Source organism: Pan paniscus, chromosome 11, assembly GCF_029289425.2.
Source record: "Pan paniscus chromosome 11, NHGRI_mPanPan1-v2.0_pri, whole genome shotgun sequence".
NCBI lineage: Eukaryota > Metazoa > Chordata > Mammalia > Primates > Hominidae > Pan > Pan paniscus.
Genome location: NC_073260.2, coordinates 122076145 through 122092480, shown reverse-complemented (window position 1 = coordinate 122092480; position 16336 = coordinate 122076145). Strand labels below are relative to the sequence as shown.

The window sequence follows — 16336 nt, the reverse complement described above, 5'->3', positions numbered from 1 at the left end:
TTTTAAATGGTCCAGAGACGTAAAAATTACTTCCATTTGTTTAGATCTGGAAAGAGCCTTGGAAGACATCTAAACCCACCATTTAAGAATATTTTTAAGCTACACAACCCTTTTGCCAATTCAATCTAATGGATACAGAATGGATCAATATTAAAATGGAGCTCCTTGGGTAGGGACTGTGGTAAAAGACCCAGAACTCCATCGACTCATTCTCTCCCATTACCTGTGTCTACCTCTACCCCACAACTTACCCACACTGTGGCAGACCCCCATAACTCTCCCCAGGGCTGCAGAGAAAGGAGCCTACAAAATACGGAAGGGTCTACTACCTTTTATGTGTGTGGTTTCTTGTGACAGATGAAAAATTGAAACCCAGAACGTTTAACACAGGACTTCCATTTCCAGCAAACTAAATAACCTGGAAAGCCTCCTTCTAGAAATACATGGAATGCTAGCTAAATACAAATATCCATTTAAATTCATAAAATGAACTCACGTAGACAAACTTATCAGTTTGAAAATGGGAACAACCTATGATCCAGCAGGTCCATGTCTATGTATGTATCCCAGAACTGTTTTTCAACTTGTCAGTGAAGATGCATCACTGGGTCATAAAACTCTTTCCTAAATTACAATGGTGTATGAAATAGTCCAGGTTAAACTGAATTAGAGGTTAAGTGTGGTGGCTCACACCTGTAATCTCAGCCTTTTGGAAGGCTGAGGCGTGTGGATTGCTTGAGCCCAGGAGTTTGAGACCAGCATGGGCAATGTGGTGAAATCCCATAAATTAAAAAAAAAAAAAAAAAATTAGCTGTGCGTGGTGGCACACACTGGTAGTCCCAGCTACTCAGGAGGCTGTGGTGGGAGGATCACTCGAACCTTGGAGATCGAGGCTTCAGTGAGCCATGATTGCACCACTGCACACCAGCCTGGGTGACACAGCAAGACACTATCTCAAAAATAAATAAATAAGTAGGCCAGGAGCAGTGGCTCACACCTGTAATCCCAACACTTTGGGAAGCCAAGGTGGGCAGATCACTTATGGTCAGGAGTTCAAGACCAACCTGGCCAACATGGTGAAACCCTGTCTCTACTAAAAATACAAAAATCAGCCGGGCATGGTGGCATGTGTCTGTAATCCCAGCTACTCAGGAGGCTGAGGTAGGAGAATGGTTTGAACCTGAGAGGCGGAGGTTGCAGTCAGCTGAGATCGCACCACTGCATTCTAGCCTGGGCGACAGAGCAAGACTCTGTCTCAAAATAAAATAAAATGAATAGAATTAGAATTAAGTAGAAAATAAAGATAAATATTATTCTGAGAAACTTTTGTTCCATATATGCATACATGTACATAAATGTAGCACATGTATGTGCTGGGTTTCCATGTAACTGTGTGGACAAAACATTTTGAAAAATGCTATTGTAGAGAAGCTTTTGTATGTTAGGAGAAGGAAATGTACAAGAACACTCACTGAAGCATTCTTTATAATTGTGTAAAATTAAAAACAATCTAAGTGTTCATCAACAGAAGAACAGATAAATATATAGTGGTCTGTTCATGCAACAAAGCAGTTCAAATGAATGAACTAGAGCTAAATCGTTGAGATCTTATGCTAATTAGATAACAAACAAATGGTAGAATATGTGTGGTGTGCTTCCATTTATTTTAATTTTTAAAAAATGCAAAATGACAGTACATATTGTGGAAAGGTGCATGTGCATGCAGAAAAGGTCTGAAAGCATGTACATGCAAGATAGTGTTTATCTCTGGATGGAAGGAAGGGAAATGGGATTAAGAAGCCTGCAAAGAACTTCAACTATGTCTGAATCAAATCCATCAAAATGTTAGGATTGCCTCAGACTGGGTGTTGGGACACAGAGTTTTGTTATTTCATTCTATTTTTTTGTTGATTAACTTCCTATGTCACCTGCGTCCATGAACTACGTGAGTTCATTTTATGCATTTGCACATTTAATGTTTTTTAAAATCACTCACCTAGGGCCAAAAAGCTGATTCGCAGAGTATTCTAGACTAAACCGAGGGCGGGATCCTAAGTGATTCGCAGTCTAGTCTTCTTTCCACATGGCTGCCAGTTCATGATCTGTTTGCAAATGAAAGGATTTGCATCATTTGGTCCTAATCTTAGTAATTTATTTTTACCTGAGAGATGATGCTCCCCACAGTCCATCAAGGCCACATCTGCTCTGGCAAGAAAGTGCACAAAGCACATTTGCTTTGTGAAGGCTGAGCTGTTACTTCACAGCTTGTCACTTGGCTATGTTTCCCAACTCCACTTGTGCATTGCACAAAATGCTAAGCCACTGAAAGGTCAGTAGAGAGATGATCTAAACATGCAAAAAATATCAGCAGAGACAGAGAGAAACACAAAAGGGAGGGAAGGGACGAAAAAACAGCTTTGAATGGGAAAATACACAAACATAAAAAGCAATCAAATTAAAATCAGAATATTACTGAGAAACCACAAAATAAGCATCAGGTGGGAGTAACTTGAAAGAGTAGCATTTTTATAGCCTTGGATCACAGATACACAAACTAACAGAAGGAAGTTCGTTAACGTTTGTTTTCGTCTATCTGAAGACGAAAAGACAAATGATACCTTGGCAACAACTGGAGAATCATAACAGAGAGATTTATGGTGCTTTGGAAAAGTTCAGGGCAATGGTTTTTATCATTGGCTCCTTTACACTCTTCAAGTTATATAAAAGGCTCTTCTGTTCCTTCTTTCAGACTAAATAAATACATAATCATAACTTCCAGGTCAGCTTTAGCTTTTCAGGTGGGTGAGTTAAAGCCTTCTGCTTTGTTGAGGGGGGTGGGGGCAGAGGGGTGATACTGGCAGAAAATGAAGATAACCCTTGTTGTATAAGGTCCAGAGCAATCATTCCCCAGAGTTAAGTAAACTGGGCCAGGTGCGGTGGCTCACACCTGTAATCCCAGCACTTTGGGAGGTCAAGTCGGGCGGATCACCTGAAGTGGGGAATTTGAGACCAGCCTGACCAACATGGAGAAAACCCATCTCTACTAAAAAATACAAAATTAGCCGAGCATGGTGGTGCATACCTGTAATCCCAGCTATCTGGGAGGCTGAGGCAGGAGAATTGCTTGAACCTGGGAGGCAGAGGTAGCCGTGAGCTGAAATCACGCCATTGCACTCCAGCCTGGGCAACAACAGCGAAACTCCGTCTGAAAAAAAAAAAGAAGTAAACTGTATGTGATTCTGTCTTTTGGATACCTCTCACCCTGGCATGCCCACCGAGTCCATGAACTATGAACATATTCCTTTTGTACTCCTGGTGAAAACTCAGCTCTGTGACAGAATTCCTTCGGTTGTCTCAAGAGCAAATGCAGCAGCAGCTAGTATTTATTGAGCACTTTACTCTCCTAAGTTTTTTACCTCATTTAGTCTTTACCTTCTCAGGAAGGTACTATAACTAGCTCCCTTTTATAGATGGAAAAACTGAGATGCAGGAAATTTAAATAATATCGCTCAGGTCATCTAAAGCGACAGAACCAGGAATTGGAGTAGCCAGCAGATTCTAACAGCTTGAGCTTTTCAGTGCCACACTATCCTGGGAGGTGGTATTTAAGATAAGGAGAGGCAGCTGCTGAGATGACAGCACCAAATTATGTTAGCAGCCATGAGGCCCTTGCTCCAGCTACAGTGGTTCTAAGAGGGAAGTATTTACATGCCAATGAAGGTGAGTCACTAAAACTCAGAATCCTTTCTTTAGAATTTCTAGCAACCCACAATATCTGCATCCAGAATAGGGTAGAGACTTTTAGAGCTCCTATATATCTTGCCCTACCCAAGTTATGGCTAATTTCCGCTATACCCTCAATCCCCAGAGAATCAAAATGGAGATGGGCTTGGAAATGATATTGAATAAAAGGCAGAAGATTGAAGCCTGAGCTCAGGATTGCCACTTACTAACTGAATGGACTTAACCTTTCCGGGCCTTGTTTTCCTTGTGTGTAAAATGAGAAAAAATAATGCCCACTACATAGGATGGTGAGAATCAAACCAGACAGAGGCATGGAGAACTTTGATGGCACATATTGTTGACATGCAAGGATTTTTTTTCTTCGTCCTATAAGTCAGAGGGCACATTACAACCAAATTCTATAAACACCTATGACAGGGCCATGTGAATCCCAAAGAGCCTTCCTTTGCAGTATTATTATTAACCTTGGTCAGGTCATGTTCCTTTTTTTTTTTTCATCTGTAAGAGGAGGGATATTAATCACTAAGGTTGCCTCCAACTTTGGTATTTTGTGGTTTTGTGTTCGGGGTGTAGGAAAACCAAACCCAGGATTTCTAAATGGCAGGTTGGGTACTTCTAGGCAACCTTACTCTTCTAAGGGGAACAATCACGTTCCTCACATCCCATCACTCACACAAGAAATCTAACATCTATTATAATTATAGTGGTTCCAATGGCCAGCAAGTTCAAGTGTTAGAGAAAAGAAAACTGGATTGTCTACCAGAGGTGAGTGGATATCCCATTTCACAGGCAACCTGTTAGATGTTGGGGTGGTAGCATTCTGACACTTTTGTTCTGGGTTAAGCCAGACACACAAGGAACGCAGGACATTGTGACCTTTGAGGGATCTTCTAGCCCTGTGATCTCATGTGACTGCTTCACTGATAAGTATCACTTGAAACTGATGTCAGGTATGACCAGCCCAGGGCCCTTGCAGGCTTCCTGCCTCTCTGCAGGGTCTCTACACAGGGGACTCTCAAGCACTAGACAATGTCAACAGGGGCAGTCATAACTTGAGGGGGCAACTGGAGCGTGGTCCTGTAGCATTTGTGTGCTAGCTGAATGCTCTCCCAGTCCCTCCAGAGCAGGGCTGACCCCATTCCAAGGGAAGCTAGTCTCCTGGAGAGCGTAGGAGCTGCGGCTGAGAATGATGGATCCACTCTCAAAGGGAAAGAACATGAGGGAATCGGTCACTCTGTTCAGAGAGTCCACTACATAGACCACCCCCAGTGGTCTCACCCCCTGGGCTCTGCCAGCCTCAAGCAGGTGGCGGGACAGTTCACCTATGCAACATGAAGCCCAGTTAGCAGCCCGGAGATTCATCACGATGCCAGTAGGCTGAGTTGCTGGCACATTACCATGAGACGAGCATGGGTAGCCTCCCCAGGCCCTGTGCAGTGGGAACCCACTAACAGTTCCTTCTCGGTCTCCAGCAGGCCATGCTCATTTCTGCCTTGGCCGTTCCCTCCTGAAATATTTGGTCCTCAGCCTTGCACAGCTGGCTCCCTTCTGCAACTCAAGTTTCATTTCAAATATCACTTTCTTAGGCCTTCCATGGTCACAGCCTCCCCAACCCTCTATCACACACCCTGTTTTGTATTTCTTATAGACCTTTTCAATTTCTGAAGTGATCCCATTCGTTTTTCGTGTTTATTTTCTCTTTTCTCTTTTAGAATGTGAGCTCAATTAGAACCAAGACCCTCTCTGTCTTCACCAATCAATCCTCAGCACCTAGAAAAATGTCAAGCAGATAATGCAGAGTCAATAAATATCAGTAGAATTAGTTAGTTAATTCTATCTAGGACAGGTGTGCAGTGGCATGAACAGGGTTTCTCTCTTATGCCCTAAAGCAGTGGTGAGATTTCAAGACTCCAGGGTGGCTTGGTAGATACTTTTGAATATCTAACCATTGTAGGTGCCATCCCCTGTTCTTCTATCCCATTAAAGATCTGAGAATCATTCTCTGAGCCATAGGAGTTGGCTCCTGGCACCCGTTTTTACTATATAATTTTCTCACTTAGGAATGTTTTTGGTTGCAGGTAAAGGCAACAATAACAACAACCTATTAAAGTACACTGTGATGTCAACAAATAGGTTTTCATTTTTCTCAAATAAGAACAAATCAGGAGGGATGCTGTCCAGTGTCAGTAAGGCAATTCAACCATACAGAGACCTTGGCTCTTTCTCTTTTGCACCCTCTATTCTTAGCACACAGCTTTCCTCTCATACTTGTCACATCATGGTTACAAGATGGCTGCTGAATCACCAGGCATCATGCCTGCATTCCAGAGAAGGAGAAAAGCAAAAGGAGACAGAGCCATGCTTGGTAAATCTGTTGTTCCTTTTTATAGGAAAGACAAAAGCTTTCCCAGAATCACATCCAACTAACTTCTATTTATAACTGCTACATTAGAATTGGGTCACAATGCCACTCTCAACCAATTACTGACAAAGAAAAATGGGATTACTATGACTGGTTTACACTATCACAATTCATCCTCTGGGACTGCAGTGGGAATGTGTCTTCCCTGAGATCAAGCTGTTGTCACACTCTTCTGAACAAATTGGGATTCTAACAGAAAAAATGAGAGAGACATGGCCATTAGCTATGCTATAGCTAAATGAACTAGAGTGGGGATTTGACCAATAATCGGGCCTATACAATTCTCTTTGCCAAGAATTACAGCTGAGACACAGACACAGAGAAAAAGGCAGATCCCCTGCACCATTGTGTTTCTGAACTTTGAGATGTGGTTGCTTAAATTCTTTAAACTTTATCAGATGCTTAAGTATTTTACTACCCTAAAAGTGTCTTCTTTATCAGATGCTTAAGTATTTTACTACCCTAAAAGTGTCTTCTTTTCCCGAAGCAAGTTCAAGGTGGTTTCTGTTATTTAAAACCAAAGGGTCTTTGTTATAGGAGCATCTAACTACAAACATTCTGTGTGGCCCAATCAGGCTGTGCTGCAGGGTTTATATAGGGTGTCAGACAGTCATTCACACCTCCCTCAGGAACAGCAGGGTCCTTTGCACCAAACCCTCTTCTCCTCCTGAGGTGACCGGAACATTGTAGACATTATGTCATCAGCCCGACAACATGCTCCTTTCCCCTTTCACCTTCAGACAGCATTTGCTGAGGTCCCAAGTGAACAGAGAGGCCTTTGGACACTAAAGGCCTGTGTTGCACAGAGGGATGGAGGTTGTACAACAGCATCCACACTAACTAGCGGAGCACTGGGACTGCTGAGATGTCTCATCACAAGTCCATGATAAAGGCCAAAAACACACCGTACCTTGTGATCATTAGCCCAGTGCTCTATTTCTTTTCTAAACCACCTGATTATCTAGGTCAAACACAAATACATTCACACAGTCATCCACACCCCCTCACACAGTCATCCACACCCCCACAATGAGGAAAGACTGTAATGTGAAAAGCCTGCCCAGCCCAGCTTAGGATTCCCTTCCTGCTAATAGCCACAAGGAATATTTTGGGGCCGATTATAAGGATTATCACTCACCTGTTCTATAAGGATATCTCCATAGATCTCTTGCTCTGTCATCTCTGAACCTGATCTAAATTATTTGTTAATGTATATCTTTCCCTGACTTACGCAAATTTTAGACAGGGTTTCTCAAAATGTGTTGCTTGCAACTTACGGGTTTTATATGAACAAATGGTTCTGTCAGATAACTTTTGGAAACACCTGGTTAAAGAAAGTTAAACGGCTTTTTCATTGCCAGACATTGCAAAGCTGTCAATATGCTAACATGCGTGATGAATATCTAAGAAAGGGATGCAGTATGTGGCATTTTCCAAATTTGTTTAATCACTTAATGAAAGTTTTTTTCTTGACATATATGAAAGGCTGATGATCTAAGAGGTGAGCATTGGGAGACACTGCTGGTGGGGAGGAGTGCAGGGGTACATCCTAAAACCTCCTACCTCTAAGTACCAAGAGACATATTCTGTGACTTGGTTTAGTAGGTAAGGCCCAAACTTAGGTGTTCCCTAGTAAATATTGCTAGACAGTTAGAACTGCCACTTAGCACACAGCACCTGAGTCCTGCATTACAGCTGCTATACTGGGCAGAAGCACATTGCTGTGTGAGGGGAGTATACTGTGTTCTTGGACTAATCACGTTATTTCTCTCAGCATTAGGTTCCCCTCCTTGAAAATAAGCATTTTAGGCCATGTGAGAATGGGAAGAATGAAGTCATTATTGGAGAGTTTAATACCCTATTAGTTTTCTTCTGTTCCAACCTTTAATCCAAGCAATTTTGGTTGATGTGAGGGTGATAGGCCACATTGGCTTCAGTGACCTGACATGAATTAAAAACTTATTTGTCTCGTCTAGACCCACTTTCCTGAAAAGACCACTTGGTACAACATAAAAATATCCTGCCTACCTACATGCAAACATATCCCTAAATATCTGGCACTGATTCCGTTGCCTCCTAAACTTTATATGCTTCAAGCATCCCTGAACTGACAACATGATTTCAGGAGAATTAAATGCCTGGATTGACAATGGTTCTGCCAAAGCTTCATCTGTAGGACATCCAGAAAGAAAACCTCCTTTCCCTGGTAGGCTATTTTTCAGGGGTAGAGAAAGTCAAGTCAAAGAAGAGAATAACTGAGCAAACTCATTTATCATCACAATTTAATAATATAAACTGCAGTTCATAAAATAAGTCTGAGAGAATTTTGTGTCTAACTCTAAAAGTTCAACATTAACAGCCATGTGATCATAAAAAAAATCATTGTTTATCTTTATCCCCAAGAGGAGTATGTTCAGGTTATATTAATAAGGATCATAACTTCTCTAAATTTACTTTGGCCTTATATTCCCCTAAATGGAATCATTTGAAGTGTCTGAGAAAAGTTCAGGTTTTAACCACATCCCTGTCTCTTAGTTCTGTGAAAGAGGGAATGGTCTCTGTAGCAATGGGAACAAGAATATTAAAAGGCACAGTAGTGTAATAGGAAAAAAATGAACAAGAGCATCAGAGGACCAAGATTCTAGTCAGTTTTCAGACAGTCGATGTGCTTAGGGTTTGGACTGTGTCCACCAAACAATTCATATGTTGAAGTCCTAACCCTCAGTACCTCAGAGAGAGGGTCTTTACAGGGGCAATCAAGTTAAAATAAGGTCATTAGAGTAAGCCCTAATCCAGTATGACTGGTGTCCTTATAAGAAGAGGAAATTTGAATACAAACATGCAAAGAGGGAGGATAATGTGAAGAGACACAGGGAGAAGATGGCCATCTACAAGCCAAAGAGAGAGCTCTGGAACACATCCTTTCCTTACAGCCCTAGAAGGAACCAATCCTGCCAACCCTTTGACTTGTGGATGCTCCATCTCCAGAACTGTGAGACAGTAAAGTCCTGTTGTTTAAGCCACCCAGTTTGTGATACTTTGTTATGGCTACCCTGACAAATTAATACAGCTGTTTTCCTGGGTAAGTCTTTTAATATCTCAGGGTCTCAGTCTCCTCATCTATAGCATTAGGGGGTAGATGGCCTTTGAAATTGCTTTTATCTATAAAGGTTAGTGATCAATGATGCAGGTAGCCTCTCTCCAATTCTCTTGAGATGTACACAAGTACCATCTTCTGAGACAAGCTTTCTGTCTTATCTATGGATCAATGAATTATAGATGGGTTGAAACCAGCTTTGATTATCCCATCTGGCCACCCTAATTTATAATTCAGTAATGACTTTAATAGGCAAAATAAGGAGGAAAGGAGGCTCGCAGTTACAAACTGTGAGCTACAAACTCACAGTTCATCTCTTTTCACAAGGAATTCATCATCTGGAAAAACTTACTTCTAACAGATTCTAATGGAGGTACTAGGGTGGGGCTCAGGCAAAAAGATCAATAACAAATGTAAATTTTATGATGTTGTTCTCCATGGCGGAACCTCTGCCAAGCAAGCAATAAAAGCACACACTTTGTGCTCTCTTCACAACCCATTTCTGGACTCTCTGTCACTCAAATGTTTATCATGAAAGAAAATGTGTTTCAGGCACAACTATTAAACTTCTGAGTGTTACTATCCTGTTCCATCTCAGCAATAAAACAGATAATAACAAGGACTTTTTGCAACATTTATCAACCTCTCATCCGCATGTATCATCTTGGTAAAATCCCAAACTATTAATGCTTCTTCAAAGCCTGGAATATAGTATTAATGTCAGAATCATAATGGGTAAGAGGAACATTTTGGCAACAGAAATTGTAATTCTAAATGCTGTAAAACAGAAATAATGTTCTAGCTCCCCTTCTCTGTACCTCATTGAATATATACTTTCCTGCCAAAGGAAATAGGGAGATAAGCATCCTACTCTATAATAGAATTTTATCATTGCAAACCAGGGTCACCTTCTTAAGTAGCTGAACAGCTGGCTTAGCATCAAGTATACTAAAGCAAAACTCAACATACTTTGCAAACATATATCCACCATTTAAATGGACACTGCTTGTATCAGTCAGGATGCCAGTGAGACAGAACACTCATATCAGGATAATTCAAAGAAGGTTTATTTAATAAGGAACTTTTTACAAGGGTGTATTCAGGATGTAATAGAACCACAATGGTTTGCAGGCAAAAACCAAAGATTAGAAGCTGAAGTGCTTACACCACCCTTATGCACAAGGAGACAAGAAGGAGTTGCCAGAATCGGGAAGAAGAAAGTCATGTTGAGAGGACTGCCTAGAAATGAGACACAGCCCAAGGTGGGCTCCCAAGGAGTGAGCCAGGTGAATCAATACCCTGATTTTACTTACCTCCCTCACTTCAGTTTCCTCCCAGGACACCCCGTTGTTCAAACCCAATTACAGATGGAAAAAAGAGTGCCCATTAATGTGTTCCATGAGGGTCAGCCTCTAAAGACCAGAGTGAGTAGATTTGGAGGGGGTGATTGGACAATATACAGCATAGTGCTAAATAACCCAACAAACTCACTGGGATACTATTTGTAAATTTCGAGAGTAGAAAGATGTCTACTCTTGTTCACCACTTTATTCCCAGCTATGCCATTCCAATACCAACGAATTCTCTGATTCTCTTGTTACCAGTGGAATGTGTCCAGGTTCTGGGCATCTTGAATGAAGAATTGCTCAAAACGCACAAAACAAGGAAGGAATGAAGGAATTTATTGAAAATGAAAGCACACTCCACACAGTGGGAGTGGGCCTGAGCATAGGGGCTCAAAGGCCCCGTTACAGAATTTTCAGGAGTTTAAATACCCTCTAGATGATTCCATTGGTTACTTGGTGTACGCCCTACGTAAATGGAGAGGATGCAGTAAAGTTACAATCATTTACTCAGTGTACACCCTATGGAGAGGATATTTCCTGTCATAGCTGAAGTATGAATCGGCCTATGTCCCCTGCCTCTAGACCCTGTTTTCCTGTCTAACTCTGAAGCCAACTGGGTGGCAACAATTCAACTTGATTCAGACACTAGCTACCCAGAGTTAGCCTAGACCACACACAGTAAGGCTTTGGTTCCATAAGAAGCCCTCACTTTAGATGCTAGCTGTACATGATGTCTCCAGGCTACCTGCACTTCTGCCCAGTCTACCACAAATTTGGGGGTTTCCACAACCACTCCCCAGGTTCAGTGGTTTGCTAGAATGACCGACAGATTCAGAAAAGCTATCTACTTTCAATTACACTTATTATAAAGGACACAATTCAGGAACATCCAAATGGAAGTGATGCATTGGGCAAGGTATGGGGCAGGGAGAGGACACAACTCTTCCGTGCCCTCTCTGGGTAAGACACCCTCCCAATATGTCAATGTAGTCACCAAACAGGAGGCTCCCTTAGCTTTATTGCTTCAGTTTTTATGAAAGCATCATTACCACATAGACAGTATTTACTAAATCATTTCCCACTGCTGATTGAACTCAATCTCCAGCCCGTCTACCCTCTCTGGAGGTGGGGAGGAAGGCAGTGCAGAGCTGACAATTCTAACCCTATAATCAGGTGGTTGGCTTCTCTGGTGACCAACCCTTATCCTGAAGCTATCTAAGCATGGCCCTCTTTAGTCACCTCATTAGCATGCAAAAGACACTCTATCACTCAGGAATTTCCAAAGGTTTTAGGAGCTCTGTGCCAAAAACTGGGACGAAGACCAAATGCCTTTTTTTTCTCATGTTACAGCAACACATTGTACCACACAGGGCCTGGCCCATAACAGACACTCAATATTTTCTCATGGATGATGCAGTCTTCAGTAGGGCCACTCTAGGCTTCTTTCTTCATTCTTTCCTGCCTTCCTTTCAAGGTATTAGTGCATCCGTTAAGCCTAAATTCTACATGGTTTTAAGATCCACGTCCCCCTCTGGCTGGATACCTTAAGAAGACAAACCTAGATGGCTCCCTGAACGTTAGGGCAATTCATACCTCTTGACATCCCAGGCATAGGTAGACTCAAAGTAAGATCTTTTAGAAATGGAAACTTAACTATTGATAGATTAGCTTCTTCGGTCTCTTCACAGTTTCATCTCTTCCATCATCAACCACCAGGCTCTTATGTCCTTAAAAAGAGGAGGAAGCTAAGGGTGGACATTTTCTGGGGGTGGTAGGATATTTTGTCCTAATGTCATATGTTGTACATCATGCCACCAAAAAGAATGTACATTCTGGATGGTTACACAATGATATGAGTTCCACCTTATTCTTTAAAAACTCCAAATGATCAACATTTTACATATTACGGGGGGAAATTACATTTCTACCAGGAGAAAATGTGAAACCAGGAATGAGGAAAACAAAGGATGTAGCAAGGCTATTCTAAATCAACTTGAGAAAATGAAAGTGAAAAATATAAACCCATTCAGGGCTAACATATCTTGAAAATATGATGTGAAATTTCGAGACTTAATTAGGGGTAAGGGGAAAGAGTGTTGAAGTTTTGTACCTGTCAGCAGAGCAAGGTGTCATTCTGATGGACTGATAGGTTTCCCTATGGCTAGTAATGGCTTTCTAACATTAATAAAATGGGCAAAGCTCTATTACCAAACTCTGGGTTCTCTACCTGAAGAGTTATCCAATGGCTTGAATGGGTCCTTTAGGAGAACACTTTTAGCCCTGCTCACACACTCATAGCCAACCTTTCTGTGGAAGTGGGGTGCCTTTCAGCCTGAGCAAAAGTAGTAAATGGATTCCTGAATTTCTTCAGTTGAGTGTCCTCTCTGGGTAATGCACCCTTTGTGCATGAGACACTTGCTTTGATCAGTAAGCACACATATCATCCCTTCAGGCACTGATCAAAAAAATGCAGCCAAGAATAGACTGTGATATACAGCTTGCAAAAGTTTGCTAGAGACTCTTGATACTGGGAAAAATTGCCTAAGGCCATTGTTATAAGCCAGTTGATCATCCTGGTTATTTAGAACAATAACCAAGTAGGGAGGGATAGACAGGTAGGTCACTGAAAGGAAAGACAGCAAGAGAGAATGGAGTGAATATCTAGGCCCCACTCAAAGTTGTACTTAATCAAAATTTCTGAAAAGAGGGACTTTTAAAAGTCGCAGCCTTTCCGCCTCCCCCCAGTCATACAGCAGCAGTAAAAGGTAAATCAATTATCCTTTGCATATCTCTAAACTATACTTATCTGGATTGGGTACATTAAAATAACATGGAGAATCTTTTCCAAATATTCTGAATCTCCTCTCTTCCCTTCGTCCCACCTCTTCTTCAGTTGAGAGCCACTGAGCACTACTCTATTACACTCAGCTACTAAAAAGAAATATATTTGGGTCACATATCTTAATTCCCTGCTGACATACTTTAATGGAATTAATATTTAACAACACACACTTGACTTAGATCAGAAATGCCTTACAGGAGTTACCTATTTGAATTTTACGTTGTTACATCTTCTGGAAAATCATAGTTTCAATCATCTGACACGTCATCCCATGTCCATTACATAAACCCTTCACAAAAATTCCATATCAGAAGAGAGGTGGTCCCCCCAGCAGAACATGTCAGTTCCTTTCTAACAGACAATGATAACGAGATAATGCAAAGCATTGCCCCAGTGTCTCAGCTGCTAGGAAACAAGCCTTTTTTTTTAAAGAAATAACTGCGCATATTGATAAGAATCCTTTGAAATGGAGCCTTGTAAGACAATGTTGTCCAATAGAACTTCCCGTGATGACAGAAATGTCCTACACCCATACTGTCCAATTCAGTAGCCAGTAGTCACATGGCTACTGATCACTTAAAATGTGACTAGTGCAACTGAAGAATAAACGTTACATTTTATTTAATGTCAACTAATTTAAACAGCAGCGTGTGGCTAGTAGCTACATTGAACAGCATGACTGTAAGGTTACTTCTTCTTTCAGACTTTGCAGTTAGTACTTACACAGAAGTAAAACAGTAGAATTTTTTTATGGCAGTTTCAATTTAGGTGCAAATACTATGTTTAAATTATAAGAGTGTCACTGTCTTTTAGTAATATTGTTTGAAAGGATTTGTGCTTAACTGGCCTTGACTATAGAAGCTTGGCTGCTCCCAATAAAGAGGAAAAGTATCACGTCTTCTCTCTAGGGCAGACTTATTTAACAGGACATGTCTCTGGTCTGGGCTGATGATAGAATTGCTCACCTTCTGCTGAACAGTGCCACCACCACACCCCACCTAAGTGATGGTAGGGAGTGGGGATAACATTTATTCTCCCCGCAGCTAGGGAGGGACCCTTCAATATTCCAAACCCACCTAGTAGAGGGAGGGCAGGAGGTGGCTTTAAAGCTTGCTTTGTTTAATTCACACATGGAGAATGTGCTGTCTGTTTAAGGAAGAGCCCAGTGGGTTTGCCAGATTTCTCAGCCTCGACACGACTGACATTTGGGTCTGATAATTTCTTTGTTGTTGGGGGCTGAACTATATTTTATTGGATGTTCAGCAGCATTGCTGGCTTCTACCCATTAGATTCCATTGCATCCTTCATCCCTCCTAGTAGTGGTAACTGAATATTTCTCCAGGCGCCGTCAAATGTCCTCTGGGGGGCAAATTCACCCTGGATTGAGAACCATTGACCTAGACAGTAAGATTTTAGACTGGAGACAACTTAAGAAAGGAGACCCAATCTAGCTTAGTTTTTTTTTTATGTTTGTTTGTTTTGTTTTGTTGTATTATTTTTTAAAATATCCAGTCCCTAGCAGATACCTGGTGCATGATATGCATTCAAGTAAACATCGCTTGGATGAATGAATAAAAAGCCACTGTTATATATTTTTAACCTTTAAAATATCTACTTCAGTGCCTAATATAGTGTAACAGCCAATGAACAAATGTTTTCTGGTCTCTCTTAATATTCTTACAGGTGTTAACAAAAAGCAAGAATTCCTACTAATGACTACTTGAGGAAGAAAAATCATAGGAAAAATAAATCTTTTGCATGCCTTAACGTGCATGAAGCCATCTTCCTGGCCTGTTAGGATTTTAAGCTAATAATATAAGTCTAAAAATATAGTCTTACCATTTCCAAAGGAAGTGCCATAATTGCAAGTGAAAAAGCAAGGCTCATTGACTTCCTCACCTCCTCTCCTCACCAAAGTTCATCTGGATGCTGGGTCAGTAAAATCCCTCCCTCACTGAGTGCGGGAGCCAGTCCTCTCCAGCACCAGACACGATCTCCAAGAGCCCAGGCTGCCAGCTTCCCTGCAGGAGAAAAATAGATGGCTCGGTTCAGTTTGTGGTTACTGAACCTTTAAGCTTCATTTGCCAGCAGGTAATGCTTTTATCTCATTTGTCACAATCAACCCCTGAAGAATAAATCTACTGCCTAATTAAAGCTAAACCCTTTGCACCTAAAATTTAGGAGATGTCTCATCTCCAAGTACATATGGAATAGCACGGCAGAGAGAAAAAGGCATTCCCACCACGCACAGATTTAAACCGACAATACATTTAGTATAATCTGCCCTTCACTGTCTCTTTACCTAAACTCTTTATGGCATTTTAAGCTTCTTGGACAAGATTTTCTATTTAATGGGAAATATCACTAAGTTCCATATCACTGGCTGTACATTTAAAGAACTGCTGCATTCAAACAACCAAAATCATTAAGGCACACTGCTATTTTTATCAGGGATAAGGTCAGAGCATTTATTATAATTAAACAAAACAGCAGAAGGAAGGAAGAGTAGTGGTTTGCCAGAGACAAATTAGAACCACCTGGGAGGTGTTTAAAAGTCCCAAGGGTCAGGCCACACCTCAGATCAATTAAATCAGTATCTCACGGCTGATATCCAGGCATTATAAGTTTTTAAAAATAAATGCTTTGGCTGGGCGTGGTGGCTCACGCCTGTAATCCCAGCATTTTGGGAGGCCGAGGCGGGCGGATCACGAGGTCAGGAGATCGAGACCATCCTGGCTAACACGGTGAAACCCCGTGTCTACTAAAAATACAAAAAATTAGCCGGGCGAGGTGGCGGGCACCTGTAGCCCCAGCTACTCAAAAGGCTGAGGCAGGAGAATGGCGTGAACCCAGGAGGGCGGAGCCTGCAGTGAGCCGAGATCGCG

General features: G+C 41.5%; 1 long non-coding RNA gene across 4 annotated transcripts in view; it reads right to left on the bottom strand.

The window, feature by feature from the left end:
* Positions 1-15474, bottom strand: part of LOC106635092 (uncharacterized) — an 84919-nt gene extending 69445 nt beyond the window's left edge. For 2 of the 4 annotated variants that reach the window (XR_008619804.2, XR_008619801.2), the window contains exons 1-4: positions 15351-15468; positions 5395-5514; positions 3083-3205; positions 1997-2102 (exon numbers count right to left, since the gene is read on the bottom strand). This is a non-coding gene — a long non-coding RNA (uncharacterized LOC106635092). Of the gene's footprint in view, positions 1-1996; positions 2103-3082; positions 3206-5394; positions 5515-15290 lie in introns of all 4 variants that reach the window. The other 2 variants (XR_008619802.1, XR_008619803.2) reach the window with 2 other exon arrangements.
* Positions 15475-16336: the final 862 nt, after the last annotated feature.